We start from the raw sequence: 5,922 nt of genomic DNA on the forward strand, positions 1-5,922 counted from the left end.
TTCCAGTTCATGTTAATATGGAACAGAAAAAAAAGTATTACCATCTTTCCAAAGAAGGACTGAAGTATTGAGATGAACCTGAAAGAAAAAAAAAAAAAAAGTTAATTTGACCCTTTTTCATATATTTAGTCAGTGTTTGAACAAAGGCTTGATGAAAAAAGCACATTTGTAAATTATTATCATAAAAGAGGCAGAATCATCTCTGAGGTTACAGAAATGTTTCTCTCCGTCAATGAGAACCACATCTCACCTTGTTTTAAGCTTTTCCACTTGTGTAATCTTTCAGTATGACTCTTTGTTTAATGCTGGATTTCACATCAGAGATGTGACAAGTTGAGAGGTGAGTTATCTGGAGCAAAAAAAAAAAAAAAAAAATTAAGCTTGTCAGAAGTAGTCCTCCCACACAGAATTAAGATAAGATGATCTCAAAGTCCTAAGTTCTCCAGATAATAGGTCTAAGGAGATATTTTTATCCATACCACCAATACTGAGTAGACCGTGGAAAAATAGGTTTTCTCTCACATGTTTGAGTGCCACTGTTTTTACAGAGATACTGAAATTTTTTGCTGAACTTGTCCTAAAATAAGCTACATGAGCTAAAATTCACAGTTAATGGAAAAGAAGAGGCTATGGGGAACACGTGTTGTATGAAAGGAGAGAAGGTTAGCACTCCCCTTGACAAGGATGGAAGAGGCCTACGGGCCTTACAACATGCATACGGATAAGGCATTGCCACCTACTTTGTGGCATCTAATCACTGTTTGGGAAACCCTGGTGGCATAGTGGTTAAGTGCTACAGCTGCTAACCAAAGGGTTGGCAGTTTGAATCTGCGAGGCGCTCCTTGGAAACTCTATGGGGGCAGTTGTACTCTGTCCTATAGGGTTGCTATGAGTTGGAATCGACTCTAGCCATCATTTTGTAGTGCTTGAGATATGAAAGTATACGTTACAACAGAGATTGAGGGGGACATGGGAGATTTATTTAAAATGTGTTAAGTTACACAAGGAAATGTATATTTAAATAATTCAAAAGCGATAGAAGGTGATTTCTAGGTGGCAGAAATAAGAAGGAAACTCAAACCCATAATAGCGAACCAGATTTGAAGCTAACAGACCCAGAATCGGACACTGGTATAAAGCTGAGTTTTCAGTGTCCACCTAGAAATTTCAGCAGAGAAAATAGGCACTGTGTATAACAGAAAACTAGAACTGAGTTTGGTGCATGATGGCTGATACCAGAAAGGAGCTATCCCTTCTTTGAAGCAAGCCACCCATCCCCAGTCTAGGGAAGACTGAATGTTGCCTGTGTGATTGAAACTCAAGCCTGTCAGTGTGAACATTGGAAATAAAAACTGGCCATGTATTGATGAAATTCTTGGTGGCCCAGGAATGGCAAATATTAAACCAACCTTTTTTTTTTTTAATAAAGAAGCCTTCATAATCCATGGTAGAGAAGGGGGAAAAAAAAAAGGAAGGGACAATGAAACCCAGGAATTATATTGTAGGTTAAAAAGTATTTGAAGGACTCTCGGGTAAGGAACTAATCAATATAGATGTATCTATTTTTTCCTCTCCTAGATTCTAGTTAGAAAAAGTAAAGGAATATAAATAAGGAAAAAATACCTGCATCAACCCTAAAAACAGAAGAATTCTGCCATTTGTGCACTAGAGCTCTTAATGAATAACTACCAAATATAGTAAAGACAGTATAAGATCGATTTTTTTGAAAATCACAAACTACCAATTTTAACTCAAGGTGAAATAAGTAACCTGTATAGCTCTATAATCATTAAATATATTGAATTTGTAGTTAAAAATCTTAAGATCACATGCACACACACACACACACACACACAAATTGCCAAGCTAAGAGGTATTTACTGGTGAGTTCTCTCTAACATTTTATTAATGAATGAATTCTACCAAAAAATTTCAAAAAATTAAAAAAAGAGGGAATACTCCCCAAATCATTCTGTGAGGCCTGGATTACCTTGACATGAAAACCAGAAAAAGATATTCAGGAACACAAGTATCTCTTACAAACATAGTTACAAAATTCTAAACATTTTAGCAAATAAATTACAACCAAAAGTTAAAAGAATAACATATCTTGATCAAGTCAGATGTAGTGGAGAAATGTAAGGATGGTTTTACATTTGAAAAATCAACCAACATAATTCAAACTAAAAAAGAAAAAAAAAAAACTATAAGATCTTCTGATAGATATGGAAAAAGCACATATCAAAATTGGCATTCTTTTTTGCTTAAAAAAAAAAAAAATTGATAGAAACTCTCAGCAAACCAGAAAGTGAGGTGAAATTGGTCAAACTAAAAAAGGGCATATCTGAAAAACAACAGCTAAAAATCATACGTAATAGTAAAAAATGGAATATTTTCCGTTTTAATAGCAAAGATCAATAGCAAGGCAAAGATATAGCCTAAAATAAGTTGAACGATGTCCATTCTCACCACTCGTATTCAGCATAGCTCTGGATGTTCTGTTCAATATGATACGGTAAGAAGGGCAATGAAAAGACAAACATTAGTTAGACAAGAAGAATAAAACTGTCTTTTATTGCAGATAACATGACAATCTATGTAATAAATTCTACAGCATGTACTAAAAGGCTAACCGAACTACTTACTGAGTTTAGCAAAGTTTCAGAATGCATGATCAATATACAAAAATCAGTTTAATTTCTTTGAACAGCAATTAGGAAGTAAACAATTAGAAATTAAAAAACTTAAGAATAGCATTTAAAATAGAATGAAATATATGAAATACTTAAGAATAAATTTGAAAAAAAAAATGTGTAAAACTTTAACACCAAAAACTACAAAACTGGTGACAGAAATTAAAGAAAAACTAAATAAATGGAGAGATGCACCATGATTATGAATTAGATAAAAATTGATATCATTAAGACTTCAGTAATCTCCAAATTGATCTGGAGATTCATTCCCAATCATAATCCCAGTAAGTCTTTTTTCTACAAAAAATTTACAAGCTGATTCTAAAATGTTATTGAAACGCAAATGACCTAGCCAGGAGAACTTTGAAAAAGAATAAAGGTGGAACACTTAAATAACCTCATTTTAAGTGTTGTTGTGAAACGAAAATCAAACCCATTGCTAGCCAGTCCATTCCAACCGGTAGCGACCCTGTAGAGCAGAGTAGAACTGACGCATAGGGTTTCCAAGGAGCAGCTGGTGGATTCGACCTGTTGACCTTTTGGTTAGCAGCTGTAGCACTTAACCACTAAGCCACCAGGGTTTTCTAAGTCTTATTATAACCTACCATAATCAAGGTAGTGTGCTACTGATATTTGGAACAGTAGACAAAAAGAGAGTCCAAAAATAGGTCTACACATATATGGTCACTTGATTTTCAACAGGGTTGTTAAAACTATTCAATTGGGGGAAAGAGTAATCTTTTCAACAAGTAATTTTCAAATAACTGGACATCCACATGCCAAAAAGATAAATAAATCTCAACTATTACCTCACATCATATGCAAATTTAACTACAAAGGGATCATAAGCCTAAATGTAAAACCCAAAACAAATACAGGCATGAATGTAATTCTTCAAAACACACAAATGTAAAGGTGTACAACTTCTCAGTGACAAGACAAAATTAAAATGATCAGGAAAAAGACAGGCTACAAGATATTAATTGTACATATTGCAAAGTTTAATAATATAAAATGTTTATTTTTGACATCTAATATGAAACACAATACCACCAATACAAAATGGACAAAAGAAACATTCTGGGCAACATAAATTTTAACTGCTTAATAAGTCAAGAAAAATGAGTTCAATCTCTTTTTGCCAATAATCCGTCTCTAGGAATTTATTCTTTAGGAATAATCAGAAATGTGTGTAACAATGCTAGGAAACTGAAGACATCACAGCATAATGATGAAAAATTAGACAGAAACTAAATGTTTAAACTAATGAGGTAGGTTAAACAAATTGTACCATATTAATGCAATAGAATACAATAATGCCATTGCAAAAACACATCTAAAGAGATAGGGCAATGCTGGTAGCCTATATTTTATTTTTAAAATTGTAGGACAGTTGGGTATCTTACCCAAATATATGTTTAAATAAAGTCAGTGGTAGGCTAGAAGCTTGCATATGAGAAAGTTAATGATAATTTTATCCTAGTATTATGATTAAGGTGAATACTTTCTGTTATTTTTCTGTTTTCCACACATTTCTTCATTGGACTTGGGTTACTTCTTTAATAATAAGTAAAAGAAAAATAAATATGAAGAGCAGAAACAAAACAAGCCTTCAGAAGTTTACTAGTGCCAGGCTATTATATTCCTATTATTCTATAAGTGATGGGTAACAATGCAAAAGACCAAAGAAAAGAATCATTTTTCATAATTCATAGTCTAATTCCATATGTAGGCTTATCATCTTTCTTCAGACACCAATGCCTTCTAGTAGTAGGACTTCCTCAGCCACTTTTTCACAGAAATTTATACACTGTCAATGACCAATAGGTACAAGAACTTTGAAGAAAATGACCATGTTTCTGCATTTCACAAATACTTCTCAGTCCAATAGTTGAAACAAAGCAGAATTGACTTACCAGAAGGGTAAACTAGAAAGAATATCATGAAATTAATGAAGCTGATAATTCCTGGTTATATGACATTGAAATGGTTATAATAAAGTTTCTAATTAGTAAGGACTTTTTACTTATGTTGGCAATTGGAAATGGATATATGATCATAAAGCATGTGCCAAAAAGATATGTGTAATATTGGTGTTAATAGAGTGGAAAGTTCAATGACAAAACAGAATGCAATAAAACCTAAAAATGCATGAGACCAAACTGTAAGAGGTTGATTAAATGACATCTGAGGAAGTTATGCTTTTGTTTTTTATGAGAGTGAGTGAAAAGCATTAGAACGAATGGAGAAGACAAGAGAGGGAAAGAGAGGAGTGTATAATATATTGGAAAATAATCAGTCTCTCTGAATTGAGTAGAGAATAAAAACAAAACTAAACTAAAAAAAAAAAAAAAAAAAACAGATCTACTGCCAACTCAGAAAACTTCCTAAATGAGTATTTTTATACACGGAAGTCAAATATCACCCGCAGAGTTTTCCAACTGAGTTTGGAATATTCTTTGGCCTTATTTCATGACATCATGTATGTTAGGTTTAAAATTGATGATCTCAGCAAATTATCAAACTCTTTCTCAGCATTCCTGTATGATTAGGTGACAGAAGTTAAATGTCATGGGGGCTATCAAGTTGCCGCGGCTTAGCATATTCATCAGTATCTAATGAGGGACTTAAGAAGAGGCAGAAAGTACACAAGTTAATTTTCAAAATGTCTGTATTATAGACTAAAGAAGAGGCAAAGGTCATGCATAGCTATCTTAAAGACAGGAAGAGTAGCTTGTTACAAAAATTTTGAATTACCCATATAGTACAAAATAATTATGTATGCGTATGTAATGTTTTGCTGTCAATTTGACCCAAATTATGTAAATTAGTAATAAATATCCTGAATGTGCAGGTATCACATGGTATTCCATGACGTTGTTGATAGATCACATTCTATGTTCCTTTATGACACTTTGCATCTGTTATGTACTTCAACTCAATATTTGTTGAATGAATGAATAGGTGCTCAGAGGGCAAAAAAAAAAAAAAGATGAAAATACTTTGCTTATAATTGTAAGAGAGGGCCATGCTGGAATGACTTTTGTGCTGAGACTTTACACGTAAGCAAGTGCTTCATAGGCAGGAAAGTGGACAAAAACTTTCCAGGTAGAGAAATTAGTCAGTGCCTCTGAAACAAGAAAGCACAAATGGCTCTGAAATTCTTCGCCTATGCTCTCTAATCTGGAAGGTCCATCAAAAATTACAATAGTATTTTTCATCAGTATAT

The 5,922-nt window shown here is 33.2% G+C and overlaps 1 non-coding gene across 1 annotated transcript; it reads left to right on the forward strand.

The window, feature by feature from the left end:
* The first annotated feature begins 640 nt into the window (after positions 1 to 640).
* On the forward strand, positions 641 to 763 carry LOC126070753 (U6atac minor spliceosomal RNA). The gene has a single exon (XR_007516276.1). It is a non-coding gene; the product is annotated as a U6atac minor spliceosomal RNA (small nuclear RNA).
* Positions 764 to 5,922: the final 5,159 nt, after the last annotated feature.

This window comes from Elephas maximus, chromosome 2, assembly GCF_024166365.1.
Source record: "Elephas maximus indicus isolate mEleMax1 chromosome 2, mEleMax1 primary haplotype, whole genome shotgun sequence".
In the NCBI taxonomy this organism is placed as follows: domain Eukaryota; kingdom Metazoa; phylum Chordata; class Mammalia; order Proboscidea; family Elephantidae; genus Elephas; species Elephas maximus.